Source organism: Bubalus bubalis, chromosome 1 (assembly GCF_019923935.1).
Source record: "Bubalus bubalis isolate 160015118507 breed Murrah chromosome 1, NDDB_SH_1, whole genome shotgun sequence".
NCBI classification, from domain to species: Eukaryota; Metazoa; Chordata; class Mammalia; order Artiodactyla; family Bovidae; genus Bubalus; species Bubalus bubalis.
The window spans coordinates 122,038,829-122,058,912 of NC_059157.1; the positions used below are offsets into that span (position 1 = coordinate 122,038,829).

At 39.0% G+C, this 20,084-nt stretch overlaps 1 protein-coding gene across 7 annotated transcripts in view; it reads right to left on the reverse strand.

Annotated features, from left to right (window-relative positions):
• Nucleotides 1-20,084, reverse strand: part of LOC102396581 (interleukin 1 receptor accessory protein) — a 150,458-nt gene that overhangs the window by 53,205 nt on the left and 77,169 nt on the right. The window lies entirely within an intron of this gene.

Sequence of the window (20,084 nt, forward strand, 5' to 3'; positions counted from 1 at the left end):
GTGACTCACTTTGGCCAAAATGATGTACCAAGTGTCACATGTAGTGAGTGTTTTAAGAGCCAGAGTATGTTTCACTATGCTTCCTTTTCTTCTGCCTTAGCAAGTATGAAAACATAGACATTGAGACTCCTTTAGCTTATTTCCCTTGATATAGATGGCATATGGAAAAGCTTTACTATTTTAAGTCATAGAGAATTAGGATTGCTTATGGAGGAGCCTGGTAGGCTGCGGTCCGTGGGGTCGCTAAGAGTCGGACACGACTGAGCGACTTCCCTTTCACTTTTCACTTTCATGCATTGGAGAAGGAAATGGCAACCCACTCCAGTGTTCTTGCCTGGAGAATCCCAGGGACAGGGGAGCCTGGTGGCTGCCGTCTGTGGGATCACACAGAGTCGGACATGACTGAAGTGACTTAGCAGCAGCATTACCAATATGAATCATCTATATTATCCTAGCAAATGCAACCACATACCTTAAAAATAAGCACATATATACAATAGTAAAATAAGGAGAAGTGGATGAAGGCTATGTCAAAAAGTGACATTTTTTGTTCCAAGCCCACCCTCCTGGCACTCAGTAACCTTTCTCACTGAGCTTCAAGGATTGGAACAGCCAGGAGAGTGTAAACAGATTTACACTCCAGGCAGGAGAATGAATGAATCTTCTCTAGGAAACCTGACTACTTTCAGAGGAAAGATCTAACAATCTTACTAAGAGAGAATTTTTTTAAATGACTTATACAGCCATATCATTTAACATAAAAAGCTCAAGATTAACAAACTCCACACACACACTTAGAATTTCTAATCAGCTTCCTAATCACTTCTTCTTAAATACGAACAGCCCTAGGAGACATCTGATAAAAATCTCTACTATTAACCGTAACACCCAAAGAATCATGTAAAAAAATTTTGATAAAACCAAAATTATTCAAGAAGTCTTTGAAAACAAAACTATCATTAACATCCTCAGAGAGATAAGGAAACTTCTACATTCATCAAGCGAGAACAGGATGATACAACAAAGGACTATTCAGAGAAAAACAAAAAACTCATTAAAATTAAAAACGTGATTGAAGAGAGGTAAATTTTAATAAATGGTTTATTTGGAAGTTGAAATTGAGAATTTTCTAAAGAGTAGATAGAATACAAAGAAAAATAAATAAAAAATAGACAAGAAAGTTAGAAGACTAGTCCAGGAGTCTTAAGATCTCCTTAATAGAATCCCCAAAAGGAAAAAAAAAAAAAAAAAGGAGAAAACTCTCAATTAAATAACTCAAAGCAAAAACAAATCTCAGAACTAAAATACATAACCTTCTAAATTAAAAAGAGCTGTCAATTGCTCCAGCACTGTGGATGGAAACAGACTTGCACCACAAAAATATTTTTTAAAACCAAGAAAAGAAAAGATTATATAAACTACTGGCAAGTAAGAAAGAGAAAAAAAAAAATAGTCACATACTAGGAAGACTAGGAATCAGAATGGCTTTGCAACTCTTAAAAACAAGACTAGAAACTAGAAGATAATGACTCAATGCATCTTATGGAAATGTTTTATCAATCTTGAATCTTAAACCCAACTAACATTTTCAGACTCATAAAGACTCAGTAATTTTTCTTCCTATACTATTTTTCAAGAAGCTTCTGGGGAATTTGTGTCCAGAAAAAAAAAGAGAGGAAAAACAACAGAGGCAAAAATGAGATCAAGGATTAGGGGGATCCAACTAAAGGGAGAGGGGAAGGGATTCCCAGGATAGCAATGCAGAACATCCTAGGAAAGCAGCTATACATTAGGGTTTGATGGTAAATCAGTATAGATAGAAGGAAAATGGAGATCACCAATAAAGGAAAAAAACTGTAACTGATGGATTATCTGATTAGATTACCACAGTGAACAATTATGCTGAAGGGCAATTGAAAAGTATAAAAATATTTACCAAAAGATACTTATTAGGGATTTCTCTGGTGGTCCAATGGTTAAGACTCCCTATTTTCATTGCAGGGGTTGAAAGTTCAATCCCTGGTCAGAGAACTAAGATCTCACATGATGAACTAAGATCCCACATAATTTAAATTGATCCCACATCCTTTTTTAAATTGTTATTTTGGCTAGGGAGTTTTGCTTTGTTTTGTTTTAATGTGGACCATTTTAAAAGTCTTTATTGAACTTGTTACAATATTGCTCTATGTTTTGGATTTTTTGGCTGGGAGGCATGTGGGATCTTAGCCCCTACACCAGGGACCCAACCCACACCCAGTGCATTGGAAAGCAAAGTCTTAACCACTGGACAGAAGTCCCAGCCCTAAGAAGTCTTTATGACCCTGAACAATTAATAATAGCAAGACAGATGATAAGTGACAGATGGATTTTTTTTTTTCCTTTGGTAAAGATAAGAGAATGCTAATTGTGAAATGAAATGGAAAAAGAGACATCAAAACCAGAAGCATGTACTCAGGCAGACAAATTTAGAACAAAGTTTGAAATGGAATTTTGGTGTTCACCGGGGCAGACTGTGTCTAAGACTGGGTAAATGTTCATTAGTTCTGTTTTCTCTTCTTGGCCCGTATGAAACCTGCACATCCTTGGCAATTGGGTTGGGATCATGTGACTTGGTTCTGGCCAGTGAGGGACCAGAAATACTGTACAACTTGAAATTCTCAGCATAATCTTTGGTGCTTTCTCTTTCCCTTCCATGGAGTCCTTGAATTTGCGAAAAGTGCAGCATGACAACATGGAAGGAGCCTGGATTCCTGCCATCAGTCAAAGCAGGGATTCTCAGGAAAGCTTTGAAAGCCTCTCACTTTCAAAGAGTTAAGCCAAATCTCTATCAATTAAGCCACTGAGATGTAAGACATTAATTTGTTATACAAGTAGTATTGACTAATAAAGGAAGCCAGAATTTTTCTTTCATAATATAATAATAAATCAAGAGCAAACAGACTTATTTTTAAAACAACATATGTTAAAGGCCCTTACATAGTAAAATTTAAACACAGGTTAACAAAAATTTCTGTTTTATTCACTGAATATCTTTTCAACCAAATTAAATGCAATACAGTGTCAAGGGGAAAAGACATCTTATATCTGCAATGTATCTCCCTTGCAGAATATTTCATGGGTCAAATGAGTATATCTATAGAGTGAATCAGACTCCTTTACAATAGGGACCAAAAACACACATATTAGTATTTGTAAGCATTAGTAAAAATGATATTAGTATTGAGTTTTTTGGGGGGGGCATTTACCCATTTCAAATTAGTTCTGTGAGTTCTTTAACTTTCCCTAGCCAGCCACCTGAGGGAACTTTGTCAGAGATTTTTAAATTATTCAATGAACAAATAAAAATAAAATCTATGACAATGGGCAGGAATGTCATGCAATACCAAATTAATTATATGATTCACTGCAGGCACCAGGCAAAGAAGATACTGGGGAAATGGCTGTTATGCAAATAGATGTACCTCTAATAACAGCAAAGGGAATTTAACGAATTACTGACACAGAGAATTACTTTTTTGTTTAAAATGTCCCTTCTCATCCAGTGTACTCCATAGTGGAAGTCCTCTCTAAGCTGGCCCCTCAACATGGGAGGACTATAAAGTCATCATTTCCCTCAGTCAAAGGATTTCTTAAGGCTGGGGCTTGGTGGCACAGAACTAATGGGAATGTGCAAAGCCAAGTCACTGGAAAATCAACCCACGCTCCTGACAGCAATTAGCATTTATATAGCAGGGTATACATTTTAACTAATTAATCTCACAACACCCTCTTGGGCTTTCATGCCCATTCCCACATTACATGCCAGGAAATGAAGACAGAAAGATTAATTGACTTACTTTTGCCTGAGTAGTAGCACAAATAAAAGCTGCCTGAACATAGCTCTGGGAGGCTTGTTCCAAAGCTATGTTCACACATACAAAGCAAGATATTTCCCACAGGAAAGCTACTCATATATTTGTATTTATTAAATATTTACTGGAAGCCTGCTGTGTTGGGTGCTACAGTAAAGAGAATGTAAATTTAAGAAATCAAGAAGCTCAAGTACAGGAGGAAAAAAAGGGGGGAGGAGTTTTAAATATTGGAAGAACTAAGGTGGAATTAATGTCTATATGTAATTATTTGTCCTGTGCCACTTACTTACAACCTTGGACAAAATGCTTCCCTCTCAGATTCATGTGTTATATGCCTATTGTATAGTGCTGTATGGAAAGCTGAGGTCTGGAGATATGTAAAGAACTCAGTATATATTAGCTGGATCTGCATGATAAATCTGAGTGGGTCTTTGTCCAGCAAGAGGTTAATAATGTTGGAAAGAGAAAGACAGACACAAAATTAATTACAAGAAAATACTTGGTAGAATGAATGAACCAACTGTTAAAACAGGCTTCTAAGCAGGACAGTAGTCATTATATTAGTATAGTATAGTAGTGTAGTGTAGTATAGTATCATATAGTGTAGTATTGTATAGTAAACTATAGTATAGTATAGTATATATACATGGTGCAGGTAGAAATAACAATCCTGAGATTGAGTTTAGATGAGAACCAGGCCCTTTTAACATCCTATCTTGGAATGCGGCGTAGATGAAGTCACCTTAAAAACTCCTATCAGCCCCTTCTAGCAGTCCTATGTCTGAGGGCAGAGGCTCAGTCTAATGGAAGGCTGGTTTTACAACAATCTTGGTGATTTTGAATAGTTTTGTTTTTCTAGTAGTATACTTGGCTCCTCATGAAAATTACCCTGGTACTGTGACCCAGACCCACTCTAGTGTTCTTGCCTGGAGAATCCCAGGGATGGGGGAGCCTGGTGGGCCGCCGTCTATGGGGTCGCACAGAGTCGAACACGACTGAAGTGACTTAGCAGCAGCAGCAGCAGAAACTGTGACCCAGAGAGAATCTAAAGTGTGAGCAAGCTGGTTAGGCTGGGAAGCAACACTGAATGAGTGACATGAAGACAAGAAGTAAATCAACAGACTAAGTGTGGGCATGTCTCTGAGGTAAGATAGAGAAGTGTCAGACACAAAACCCTTAGCAGGAGCCCTGAGGGAGAAGACATGCACAGAGCATTAACATTGGGGTTAACAAACATGATTCAGAAGCAGACTTTAATACCCACTGACTGTATTAATTCAACTAAAAATAACTACTGAGCAACCCATCCTGCGTGTGTGTGTCACTTCAGTCATGCCTGACTCTTTGCGACTGTATGTACTGTATCTCATCATGCTCCTCTGTCCATGGGATTCTCCAGGCAAGAATGCTGGAGTAGATTGCTATGCCCTCCTTCAGGGAATCTTCCCGACCCAGGGATGGAACCTGAGTCTCTTATGTCTCCTGCATTGGCAGGCAGCTTCTTTACCACTAGCGCCACCTAAGCCAAGTACTGAAGCAGGTACTTAGAATTCATTGGTGAATTAAATAAAGGTCTCACAGAGTATACCTTCTTACATAAGGAGACTGACAATAAAAATGCTAAGTAAGAAAAGCTTAGAGTACATTGGAAGGTAATAAGCCAATGAAACAAAGAAAAACACTGAATCTCATAAGAGGGATCAAGAATGAGGGAGTGGGGGAGAGAAGAGAGTCATAAGTATGAAACTTTTAAAAAGATAGGCAGGGTAAGTCATTCAACTATAATAAACCTCAGTTTCCACATCCAAAACATGAAGATTATAATAGTACAGAGTACTTAAGAAAAACAGAGTGAGGCGGGGATAAAAAGTACTATAGAAACTATAAAGCTCTATATATGTACCCGTTGCAATTCATATGTAGACTGCCATTCTCTACGTGACCTGTGGAAAATGATTCTTCTCTCCAGGTCTGTGGTAGAAACTGTTAAACATGTCTCACTTACCATGTTCCTGCACCCTTCTTTTTTTAGCGTTTGGGAATTTCCACTTGGGTATACAGCCATTCAGAATAAAGGCTACATTTTCCAGCTTCAGTCTCACCTGGATAGAGTCAGGGGACTAAGTTCTGGCCAATGGAATATGTGTGAAATCATCATGTGGGAGATTTCAGAAAGTTGCCTTGAGAAACATTGACATACTGGATGTTTCCTGGGCTTTGCTACTACCCTACTTCTTCCATCTTGCTGCTGGAAACATGAAAAGTGACAGCTGAAACTACCTTATTGACCATAAGAATAAAGGCCACACCCTGAAGATGGAGGAAGGTGAAAGTGAGAGGAGATGGGGCCATGAATGAAGTATGGAGCTGCTTAATTAAACCTGAATATTCTACCTCTAGATTTTACATAAGAAATATCCTTTCTACTAGAAGTGTGGTCCATGACCACTATCTCATTAGCACCCCTTGAGAATTTGTCAGAATTACAGACTTCCAGGCCCCACTTATACTTACTATATCAGAATCTACAGTTTAACAAGATCCCTAGGTGATTTCTATGGAAGTATTAATTTATTTTGAATCTTCTTATTCACAGCTGATCATTATCCTAATTGATAACAATGTCCTATTTCATCTCTTATAATAAGTAGGTTGTTGAACTATTTCTGAGGTTGTATCCACCCTGTGAGTCTATGACTCCGATTAACATTTACATTTAAAAATATATTCTCTTTTGTTCCTCTGTGGAAAAAATATTTAAACCATCCAGATATTTTTTTTAGCAGTGTCTTATTATAAACCACCAGTTCTCAGAAAATAAAATCTATAAACTACATTTCCTAGAGCATGATTTAAGTGAAAAAAAAAAAAGATGATTAAAACTTCGATAATTTTTATTCAGAGCAGAGCTACTCAAAGGTCTAGAAAATGTTGCTGAAATTTAATAGTTGTCAACTAAGCCATCACAAGGAGAGAGACAAGTTCCTCATGGGGGAGGAAAGCTGGAGAGACTCTGAGCACCCATCAGACATCTCAGGATGCTTGTACTGTTCAATAATACTCAGCTAATAACTGGCAGATGGCTTTCCTGGCACAGATAATTAGACATACCTTACTCCCACCAAAGAAAGGAGTTTTCTTGATTGAAAAAAAAAAAAAAAAAAGAACTAGCTCCAAGAGGATAAGATTTGCCAGATAAGAAAAGAACACCAAATTCAGAAAGTGTGTTGGGGGAGGGTAAGGATCTACAAGTTACAGCTTCAGTTTTGCAGTTTAGAGTTTGCTGCTAGAAAAAGTATTATTCCAGATAGTATATAACACTTCCTTGACACACTGAGCACTTATCATTACACTGACCTAAAGGCTGCTATTTTATATCGATTAGAAGTGGTAATCCTTACAATTAAAACAACAACAAAAAAGTAGAGAAACTCATTACCAAGCAAACAAGAAAATAAAGATAAGAGGTGAAAAAGGACAATGAAATCTCACAATTGGTTGAAAACAACCAAACCAGCGATGCTTAGATCTAAAACATACACCAAAGCAGGTGAAACTTACAGTTAGAAAATCAAACCATCTGAAGGATCACAGAGTTACGATCTTTCTAACTCCACAGCACTGGCACTCTAGGGTCTCTGAACAGTTTGGTTTTTACTCAATACCTGCCATGTGGCTGTTTCTCTCCCAGTCTGTGACCATGAGTGTCACTTTCTACAGAGCTCTCCTTGTGACAGAGGACTTGAAAAAAAAACCTGGTGCTCTAGAAATGTTTACAGTTCTCAGGTCTAGAGGAGCTGCTGAAGGTCTCCAGGCTCACTCTTGGTCTCCATCAAGTCATCCCCCAACTGGTGTCTGGAGCACCATCAAAGAGACCCTTCATCATCATGAGTTAATGTCCAAGAAAGACCCATAGCTGCCCTTCCTGCTGCTGTGTATAATAAGGAGAAATATGGAATAGCATTATCTAACAGCTGCCTAGAAAAGGCTCTGCTTCTCTCATCAACGTGGCAGCAGGGGTGAGCAGGCTAAAGAATGGATTGTGGGTGTGTTGCCTCTTTACCATGGTTCCATTATTTTCTTAAAAAAAAAAAAATCACTGTAATGAGCATCCTCATGTGGCTGAAGGGAGTGATTTTCTTTGCAGGGCTGTTGTGACAATAAATAAACTGGCTTATGTCAAGTGTGACACAGTGCACTGGGGAAACTCTAAGCAGTCATTAGCTGCTTTTTATGTTTTTTCCCCAAGCAACTTTTTCTAATCCATGATTAAGATGTAAATATCCAATTACTATTCACATAAAATCAGCAGCCTTCGCTCTCTTTATTTTCATTATTACTCAATATTTGCTTGGCTCCTATGAGTTGTAGGGGATATAAACAAAATGTGGCACAAAGCAAGGTCTTTGCTTTCAAATCTTCATTCAAGAAGTAGGCCCTCAGTATTGGAAGTAAAGGCATTTTGGACATCATCACAGAATCCCAAAACACATGGGTCTTAGATCTGGTTGTAGCCTTCTATTCCAGTAGGATGTCTGGTAATACCCTCATTTCACAGATGAGGTGAATGAAGCTAAGAGAAGATAAAAGACATACCTGAGAGATGGGCTAATTATATACGATAGAGGTGGGGAGGGACCAAACAGATCTCATATCCTGACATGGCTTTCCCTGTAGAGCCTCTGCATGTGCTTTCTCAGTCATTTCTGACTCTGCGACACCATGGACTGTAGCCTGCCAGACTCCTCCATCCATTGCATTCTCCAGGCAAGAATACTGGAGTGGGTTGCCATTTCCTTCTCCTGGGGATCATTCTTACCCAGGGATCGAACTCAGTCTCCTGAATCTCCTGCATTGGTAGGTGAATTCTTCACCACTGAGCCACCTGTGGAGTCTCTGGAGCCTGTCAATTCCAGTTTGAATCCTTATTTTGCTACATGCTAGCCATGGGGGCTAGTGCAAGTAAAGTAAATATTCCTATGTGTCAAAGAAGGCTGGTTTTAAGACTAAACAGACAATCCTTTTTAATGTGTTCAACAGAGAGTTCTTCAGTAGTCCTCACTATTCTTAATATTATATTCCTCTCTTTCTTGATTCTAAACAGAGTATGGATAATTTCAAACTAAATATAGCCTGACAAATATTGTTAACATTTAACCTATGGGGACTCCCCTCTAACATGGTGTTTGAGAGTGTTAGACTACAAGGGAGTTTTTGAAACATCTAGAACAACACTCCCATTTTACATATGAAGTAGCTAAGCCCAGAGAGCTAACTTGATGAATGACTCAGAGCTCACAGGCAAGCATAGAAACTTTTTTTCAAGGCAAGTGTCATGTTCTTTCTACTCCATCATTCTGGTGAAATACAGATCTGCGCAAACATTCCCAGTTGGTATTAGCTATGCAAATAGTACAATAGCATATTTTCCTAGAAAACAGGTTGAAATGGGCAAGAAAGCCAATGCAGGAAGACTGAAACAGAAAAGAGTAATAGTGGAGCACAGGAGGGAACTCTACATGTGTTCTGCCTAATAGAGCCACCCAACCCTCCCTCTCATTTTACAGGTGACATATGGGTCTTATCGTTGAGGCTGATATTAAAACAAGTGACAGCACTGCCCAGAGGTGTGGCGCTTGGAAAGAAAGATTTCATACCCCCGCTTCCTCATATGTAATAACACACGAAGCAAAATACGAAGCTAATGAAAGTTCCTACCTCGTGGACCAAATAAAAGTTCCTGCCTCATGGAACTACTGACAGGGGTGAAAAAGATCACACATGAAAATACCACATGCTTGGGTGCCTAGTAACTTAGCAAATTTTAGCTAAAATTATTATGTTGATTTTCACAGATGAGGGAAATAAAAACTGGAAAGATAGCAGGGAAAAGTACTACGTGCATTTGTTTTCAAGCTTTTATTGCGTTTTACCAGAGTCCGGACAGAAAATTCAAAATTAAGAGTTGACTCTTAAAATGTAGAAAGCAGGCTAAGCATAAACCTACTTCCTAATTAGCAATGATAGCCAAGCAATCACTTTTCCCTGTGATGGAAATGCAAAGCCCTCCATATACTCAAGTGGTCTCTACACCCTCCTTCCTTAAGTCTTACATTCCAGTTGGAGGTTCAGGAAGGCGTGCTCAGTGCAAAGTACATCAGAGGCCTTCAATTTTTAATTAAAAGCTATATGATTCCCATGCCTCAAGATCGGCAATCATATTTTATAAACAATGACAAAGCTGAAGAAAAAAAAAAAAAAAGAGCATCTTGTGAGCTTTGCCAGCAATCTCCCCATAAATTCTCAGGAAATTGCCTGGAGTAAAAGGGTGTTTGAGATCTTCATTACCTGCCAGAGGAAGAGACATGGGTTACAATCCTCCCAGTGCATTTAAGAGAAGCATCACCTATAAAATGCAAATGCAGTCTCATTCAATTTTAATAATGTGTCAAGTATGTAGATTTTTCTTGAAAGCTGGTAGTGACAGGCAGAAAACAAAAGATTCTGAGAGAAAATCAGGTGAAGCAAGCAACAAAGCTGAGCATTAAGGGTCTGGGCAATGTCTAGGTGTGAATGACGATGGAGGGTACAAGAATAATTCATAAGGTACAGGTTTCCAAGTGGCTAGGCTTCCAGTGGTTCCTCATCTAGAGAACAGTGTCAGCTTCCAAAGGGAGGAGCAGGGTCTTGGAAAGATAAATGCCAAGACTAAATCACGGTCCAAGTTTCTGAATGTTTAAGACACTTCTAACTCACTGTGCTTCTAAGAAAACGACTATGCATTGGAGCTGGAAGATTACAAATCATCCCCTTCCAGGACATGTTATACTGACTAGACTCTGGGATCAGAGGGCTGAAGGGATGCCTGAAAAAAGAACTGAGTTAGGAGCAGAGGCTGGATGGAATCTTCCAGATTCCTAGTTATTTGCCCCATGTCATGCATGACTTCTGCCTATAAAACCAGTTACAAAAGATAATTTATACCACACTTCCATCAATTTTTGTTTTTCTTTACTCCTGGTATATCAAAGTTTAAACTTTTATGCTTAAATTTATGCTCAACTTCTTGATTCACTACAGGGTTTAGAACATTTGTCTCATATATTCGTTGCCAAAGAGAAAGCAGAAAACACAAACCAACTTTTCTGAAATCCAGAGCTCCTGAAACATAGGAAGCCAAACAGAAAAATAAATTTTTAATATAGGAAGAAAAAGTAAATACTCCGAAGAAACCAAATGCAGAAGTTTTTAGCTAATAACCCTATTATCAGCCCTCTTTCACACAGTACACACATTTTCCATTGACACTCATGAAGGGCTATATGCCAATGTTCTGCCACTGAATAAAAGCAAATAATTATGATAAAGAATAAAAATGAAAACAAGAGAAATAGGTGCTAGATCAAGAAAAGGGTCTGCAGTCATACCAAGAAGGCTTTCAGGAGCACACAACTTTGACTGTCATTGTATATATCTCTGTTTTGTGTATCTGTGTGTCCACTCAAGGTATATATCCCAAGGCAAAACTATTAAGACTCTTCTCTGGGTAATTTCCACCTCTCAGTGCTGTGGCTCCCAGCCTTGTGGAGAAAGTGACAACAGAGGTGGTGGATTAGAAACTCTGAAATGACCTATATGGGAAAATAATTTTAAAAAGAGTTCAGTTCAGTTCAGTTGCTCAGTTGTGTCTGACTCTGCAACCCCATGGACTGCAACACCCCAGGCTTCCCTGTCCATCACCAGCTCCTGGAGATTACTCAAACTCATGTCCATCAAGTCAGTGATGTCATCCAACCATCTCATCCTCTGTTGTCCCCTTCTCCTCCTGCCTTCAATCTTTCCCAGCATCTGGGTCTTTTCAAATGAGTCAGTTCTTCACATCAGGTGGCCAAAGCATTGGAGTTTTGGCTTCACCATCAATCCTTCCAGTGAATAATCAGGACTGATTTCTTTAGGATTGACTGGTTTGATCTCCTTGCAGTCCAAGGGACTCTCAAGAGTCTTCTCCAACACCACAGTTCAAAAGTATCAATTCTTTGGTGCTCAGCTTTCTTTATAGTCCAACTCTCACATCCGTACATGACCACTGGAAAAACCATAGCTTTGACAAGATGGACCTTTGTTTGCAAAGTAATGTCTCTGCTTTTCAATATGATGTCTAGGTTTGTCATAGTTTTTCTTTCAAGGAGCAAGAGTCTTTTAATTTCATGGCTGCAGTCACCATCTGCAGTGATTTTGGAGCCCCCAAAAATAGTCTCTCACTGTTTCCATTGTTTCCCCATCTATTTGTCATGAAGTGATGGGAGCAGATGCCATGATCTTAGTTTTCCAAATGTTGAGTTTTAAGTCAACTTTTTCACCCTCCTCTTTCACTTTCATCAAGAGGCTCTTTTGTTCTTCTTCACTTTCTGCCATAAGGGTGATGTCATCTGCATTTCTGAGGTTATTGATAATTCTCCTAGCAATCTTGATTCCAGCTTGTGCTTCATCCAGCCCACCATTTTGCATGATGTACTCTGAATATAAGTTAAATAAGCAGGGTGACAATATACAGCCTTGACATACTCCTTTCCTGATTTGGAACCAGTCTGTTGTTCTATATCCAGTTCTAACTGTTGCTTCTTAACCTGCATACAGATTTCTCAGGAGGCAGGTAAGGTGGTCTGGTATTCCCATCTCTTGAAGAATTTCCCACAGTGTGTTGAGATCCACACAGTCAAAGGCTTTGGCATAGTCAATAAAGCAGAAGCAGATGTTTTTTTCTGGAACTCTCTTGCCTTTTCGATGATCCAACAGATGTCGGCAATTTATCTCTGGTTCCTCTGCCTTTTCTAAATCCAGCTTGAACATGTGGAAGTTTACAGTCCATGTATTGTTGAAGCCTGGCTTGGAGGATTTTGAGCATTTTTTTGATAGCATCTGAGATGAGTGCAATTGTGTGGTAGTTTGAACATTCTTTGGCATTGCCTTTCTTTGGGATCTCCTGACTCCTGGCTCCTGACTCCATGTCTCCTGAATCCATGTCTCCTGACTCCATGTCTCCCATGTCTCCTGCATTATAGGCAGATTTTTAACCGCTGAGCCACCAGGGAAGTCCTATAGTAAACTGCTGAGCCTTTCCTTTGAATATACAAATTTATTTTCAGACATATCTTTAAACTTCCTTGCCATTAAATATAGTTCCTGAGGTACATCTAATAGTATTCTTTATAGGGAATAACAATATAGGGTCAACAGATTTGATTTCTTGCACCAACTCTACCAGTGACAACACCATTACTATAATAATTACCACTATGGCCACCTAGTATTGAATATTTTCTATATGCCAAGTATTAAGTGCTTTACATTTATTATCTCTTTTAATTCTCACAACAACTCTTTCAGATGATTTTATTATTGTCCCCATTTAACAAGTGAGGAATGAGAGTCTTAGTAAGTAAGAGTACTTGCAGGATTACATGGTGTGAAATTAATTAAAAAAGGAGGCCATCAGACTGAGGTGATTGTAATGTCTTGGAAGCCTACCTAAGCAATACAAAACCTAAGCCTGGGATACTTCAAGGTAAAGAAGGTCAAAATCTAAGGACAATCAGTCACAAAGAGCCAACTGAAACTTTTTCAACTAATGCAACCATGTTAGCTATGGCCAAGCAAATAAATTCCTTGTCTTGCTGCCACCTCTTCTCTATAGAAGTCTTGCCCCTAGTTGCCCTCTGTGAAGTGCTCCTAACCACATCCACTTTGGCACTGCCCAGTTTGAACTGATTTTTGTTCAAATAAACTGTTAGAAACTTTAATATGCCTGAATTATCTTTTAACAATAGCAGGTGAGTGAGAGAAGAATTCTACCCCAGATTTGCCTTATTCCAGAGTCTAAAATTTAATCATAACTGGGGCCAAATAACTTTTCTTCTCTTGAATTTTGTTTTCTCATGGATACTACAAAGATGTAAAACCAGATGATCTCTAACTCTTTCCATCTCTGTAACGTGATGGGTTTATCAAGTGTTTTCTAGCTTGAATCTTAAAAATGTAAAATCAAGCCTGTTTTTCAGGGATATGGGTGGGAGTGCATGGGCACTTGTTAATAGAAAGCTGACCAAACTGAGTGAGTCTCTTTACTGAGGAGAATAAAATCAGTGATTAGCAGTTTCCTGTGTCAGCAGGCACATGTCATAGCCAACAGCAATGGGCAGATCACACCTGTCTGAATCAGAGTGTTATCATGTAGTCTCATTTCCAGTGGACACTTCGAAGCTATCTTCATGCTCAACTTTCTCTCAAACACCCACTTTTAAAAAGCAGAGGAATCAGAAAAGTCAGCTTGTCCTCGAAGGCCGCTCCCTCGGGCATTGACTGCCTCTGTCTTATTAAGTATAGTCAGGCATGACTCAGCTCCTCCGTCAACTGTCTGGGAAGGAGAACATTTCATGCTGGTAGAAAATCACCTTAAGCAGAACAATGAAAGGCATTTAAGGTACACAGTTAAAACTGGGTTGCTTATTACTCAAAATCAAATCGTCCTTTTCTTATTCTAGACAGTAAAGCATAATCACAGCCAGTAGGGATACAGACTGCATTTGCTTAGAACACATCGGATCATGCTGTCACCTCCAGTTACCACTACCAGCCACTCAGACACCTCTTCTGTCTGGGTCACAAAGCAAAGGGAACTGTGGGTTATGCCATGTCTTTCAATCAATAAACCCTCAGTGAGAACCTACTACATGCAATAGTTTCTAATCGGCTCTTCTGGAGGCATAAAGACAAAGGGAAGATACAGTTTCTGCCCTCAAAGGTCTCACGATCTCAAGAAGGTAGACAGGCAAATAATTAATTTCAATGCAAAGCAAAATAAAGTAAATGCTAAAAAGAAAAAAGATGCACCATGTCATTAGAGGGCAGAAGGAGCTCTTAATTCCGACTATAGCGGAGGGTTGAGAGTTCAGTGAAGCCTTCACAGAAGAGACAGCATCTGATTTAAGCCTGAAAAATGAATAAAATGTGACAGACACAAAGGGAGGAGTCCAGGCTGGTGGAACATTGTAAGTAAAGGCAGAGAAGGCGAGGGAGACATGACTTGTCTATAAATCAGCTGGGACTGGATTATAGGGTGTGGGATGATTTAGTTAAGCATAAGGGTGGGAGATTAGGTTTATACAGGGTAAGAAACTGACTTAGGAGTGACACATATTAATGATGACTATGGTAGAGATGAAGACTGGATTGGGAAATACGTTTGCTCCCTGGGGTTGTTCGTGGCTCACACACATGTGTGTCTCCAGACATGTCAAGAATGGAATGCCTTTTGTTTTGTTTAGTCACTAAGTCATGTGCAACTCTTTGCAACCCCATGGCCTATAGCCTGCCAGGCTCCTTTGTCCATGGAGCTTCCCAAACAAGAATACTGGAGTGGGTTGCCATTCCCTTCTCCAGGGCATCTTCCCAATCTAGGGATCAAACCTGCATCTCCTGCGTTGCAGGTGGATTCTTTACCACTGAGCCACCAGGGAAGTTATCCATTTGTTATTTCTGTTTACTTACACAACCACAAATGATGACAAAAGAAGCAATTACAGTAACCTGGGCTCAGGGATGGTGGACAATGAAGCTCTAGTCTCTTCTGAGGTGGTCCTCTCGCTCCACAATTGTTAGATTAGAGAACTATGATTTGTCAAGATGAGAAAGACAAACTAGGATTTGTCAAGATGAGAAAGACATTGCCCAGTGCCTGTTCCTTTTCCACCCCAACCCCCAATATTATCATCACAGATCATACATGAAGCAGCCATTTTACTATAATTGCTGGAACTTAATTATCCAGGACCTACATTGCTTCTCTCTTATGGAGTCTATGCTCAACATATTTTAATAAACAGAAACTTCAATGAATGGCACTGCTCTGTAGTATAGCACACTGTCTGTACATCCCCTATGGTACTCAGAACATCAGTCCATGGGTTACAGACCACTGAATATAGGGACTCTCTTTTCAACTACCAAAGTGTCCTTTTCACAGGACAGCTGACCTTTTCAGCTTTACACCCCACATTGTGCCTGAACAAGCCAAGAAGCTCTGTACACATGCAGAGTGAAAAGGAGAACAGTGGCAGATTCAGTGACAGGCCAATAGGGCTTGAAGATAACTGGAAAAATTCAAGGTTAGCAAGATACAAATTACAGATGAGAAAAAAATTTAAAAACATCACACATCTGAAAAGAATGTAAACAGATAGGTAAAGAGCTCTCAAAATTCAATGAGATAACAATTTAAAAAGGGATAAAATATTTCAACAGACATTTTATCAAAGAAACTATACAAAGAGAAAATAAACATATGAAAAAGTGTCCCAAATCATTAGTCATTAGATAAATGCCAATTAAAAATCACAAAGGATACTACCACACACCCATTAGAATGGCTAATTTTTTTAAAGGGGAAAATACTAATTATTAATAAGGAATGGCATGGAAAATATCAAGTGTTAACAAGGATAAGCCGAACTCCCATTCATTGCTGATGCAAAAGCAAAATGAAGTACAACCACTTTAGAAAACAGCTTGACATTTTTCTATTAAGTTAAATATATACTTACAATATGATCTAGCAATATTAGTTCTAGGTATTTAACAAAGATAAATGAAAACTCATGTTCAAACAAAAGCCTATATACAGATGTTTATAGCAGACTTAATCATCATTGTCAAAATCTTGAAGTAGCCAAATGAACTTCAACTTGTTGATGAATAAACAAACTGTTGTATTATCTTTACAATGTAATACATCTCAGCAATAAGGAATGAATTTCTGATATGCTTGACAATGTGAACGTATCTCAAATGCATTATGCTAAGTGAAGGAAGCCCAGTTTCATATGATTCCACCTGTATAAAATTCTGGAAAAGGCAGAATTATAGAAACAGAAAAGAGATCGATGATTGTCTAGGGGCTTGGGGTGGGGGAAGGTATGAGAGAAATTTTGGAGGGTAATGGGACTTTTCTGTGTCTTAATTGCTGTGGTGGTTGTTACATGGCTGTATGTAGTTGCCAAAATTCATTTATTTCACACACCCAAAACTGAATTTTATTATGTAAATGAAATTAAAAATAAATTTTAAAAGGTCAAGAGTACCTATAAGAGAATAGAATATACTAATAAAAAGAGTGAATATATTTCATATGTACAACCGAATCACTCTGCTGTACACCTGAAACTAACACAACATATAAATCAACTATATTTCAATAATTTATTTTTTTTAAAAAATGGTTGGGTTGTTTAAAGTAAAAATTGATCCAAATAATTCCAGCCTCTTGATTAGAGATTTGGCTCTATCTGTAATGTCCGGCAGGGGGCAAGAGTTCAGTGATGCACCCACCCTGTAGGGCCTTTTCTTATCCATCTCCAAGTAGTCAAATCACAGGAATCCTAAAGACCTAACCTGGACACAACTCCTCTAGACACAACCAGCTACTCTCATTTTGAAGTCATTTCTCTCACTTCAAAACCACCATAGCAGTTTCTCTGGACCTCACTTATGACATCAACCAATGTAAAATCATTATTTAAGATTATGATAGAGCCCCTGCTAGACTGTGAATCCAATTGTGAGGGTTTAGATCCTTATCACGCAGCACAGTGTCAGCACACTGCAAAAACAGAGATCAAGAACTGCATAGAGATAAAAAGCGATGCTTCCTCAGAACTTCTTAATACGCATGGCATGCTCTCCCACCCAAAATAATTCATAGCTGAAGTAAAGAATGAGCTGTTAGGCATTTACTACATCTGTTCATTCATTCACTGAGTATTTGCTGAGCACCTAATAAGTGCAAAGTCTTCTGCTAGGCACTAAAGATACAAGGGTAAATAAAACTGTGCCTGTCCCCATAGAGATTTCCTTTGAGAAAGGTGACAGGTATTAAATAACTAAATCACTATATATTTAAACAAGTAATTATACAATTAATAATTTAGTTTCTGTATGAATGGGTACCATAAAAAAATGCAGGGTAATATGAAAAAGTATATGACAGGGATCTTAACTGAGCCTGAATGTTTGGAGGGAAGGGAAGGCTGTGTGCTGAAGACCTACCTGCCTTTTGAGCTGACTGGTGAAAATGAACGGGTGAGGGGTGAAGTTTAGAGGAACGTGTGTCAAGCCTTAAGAAGAAAGGAAACACATCTGAAAGAATCTCAGGAAGCTTCATTGCTAGGATCAAGAAAGTCAAATACAAGATATAGGTAACAGGTAGACACGAGAACACACAGGGGTAATATGTAAGGAACTGAAATTTTATATTAATAATAATAAGGATGCTCAACATCACTCATTATCAGAGAAATGCAAATCAAAACCACAATGAGGTACCATTTCATGCCAGTCAGAATGGCTGCTATCCAAAAGTCTACAAGCAATAAATGCTGGAGAGGGTGTGGAGAAAAGGGAACCCTCTTACACTGTTGGTGGGAATGCGAACTAATACAGCCACTATGGAGAACAGTGTGGAGATTCCTTCAAAAACTGGAAATAGAACTGCCTTATGATCCAGCAATCCCACTGCTGGGCATACACACTGAGGAAACCAGAATTGAAAGAGACACGTGTACCCCAATGTTCATCGCAGCTCTGTCTATAACAGCCAGGACATGGAAGCAACCTAGATGTCCATCAGCAGATGAATGGATAAGAAAGTGGTGGTACATATACACAATGGAGTATTACTCAGCCATTAAAAAGAATACATTTGAATCAGTTCTAATGAGGTGGATGAAACTGGAGCCTATTATACAAAGTGAAATAAGCCAGAAATAAAAACACCAATACAGTATACTAATGCATATATATGGAATTTAGAAAGATAGTAATGATAACCCTGTATGCGAGACAGCAAAAGAGACTCAGATGTATAGAACAGTCTTTGGACTCTGTGGGAGAGGGATGGGGGGATGATTTGGGAGAATGGCATTGAAACATGTATAATATCATATAAGAAATGAATCGCCAGTCCAGGTTCGATGCAGGATATAGGATGCTTGGGGCTGGTGCACTGGGATGACCCAGAGGGATGGTACGGGGAGGGAGGTGGGAGGGGGGTTCAGGATGGGGAACACGTGTACACCCGTGGCAGATTCATGTTGATGTATGGCAAAACCAATACAATATTGTAAAGTAATTATCCTCCAATTAAAATAAACAAATTTAAATTAAAAAATAATAATGGGGAATACTTCCAGGATTTTCATCAGAGGAGATTTTCACTAGAGGAGATACAGGATTTAATTTGCCATTTTAAATAGATAGTGCTGGTTGTCATGTGAAGAATGGACTGCAGGGAGTCAGAGTGGAAGAGCAACAGTCAGTGACAAAGCTACTGTAGAAAAGGCCAAGAATGAAATGGTGTGCCTTGGACTGGAATTATAGTTAAGATGAAGAGAAGTGGACAGAGCTGCACAAAAGAACTGAGATAGACTGAAGAGAAGTGCAGAGTAAGAAAGGCAACTCAGTTCAGAGGCTCTTGGACCTCAACCTTACAGTTCCAATTATGGGATCCCAGAGAGCTGGAATCAGAAGCAACCCAACAGTTTTACAGATGATGAAACACAGATTTAGAAAAGTTAAGGAATTTGCCCAAGGTCACCCAGGAAAGTAGAAACTGAGCTGAACCATAGTATCAAATCTTTTACATTTTTTGCCCTTTCTGTCATTTATACATTTTAGAGTTTAAATTCAATCTCTTTCTTTATTCTTCATTTTTAAAGCAAACACAGTAACATGTCATACATGGGTCATGGTGCATAACAGAAACCCCAATACACTTAAACATAAAACACAGGGGACTGTAAGAAAGCACTGAGATAAAAACAGGACCTATTTGTTCACCAGTTCAGTTCAGTTCAGTTCAGTTGCCCAGTCATGTCTGACTCTTCGTGACCCCATGAACCACAGCACGCCAGGCCTCTCTGTCCATCACCAACTCCCGGAGTCCACCCAAACTTATGTTCATTGAGTCGGTGATGACATCCAGCCATCTCATCCTCTGTGGTTCCCTTCTCCTGCCCTCAATCTTTCCCAGCATCAGGGTCTGTTCAAATGAGTCAGCTCTGCGCACCAGGTGGCCAAAGTATTGGAGTTACAGCTTCAACATCAGTCCTTCCAATGAACACTCAGGACTGATCTCCTTTAGGATGGACTGGCTGGATCTCCTTGCAGTCCAAGGGACTCTCA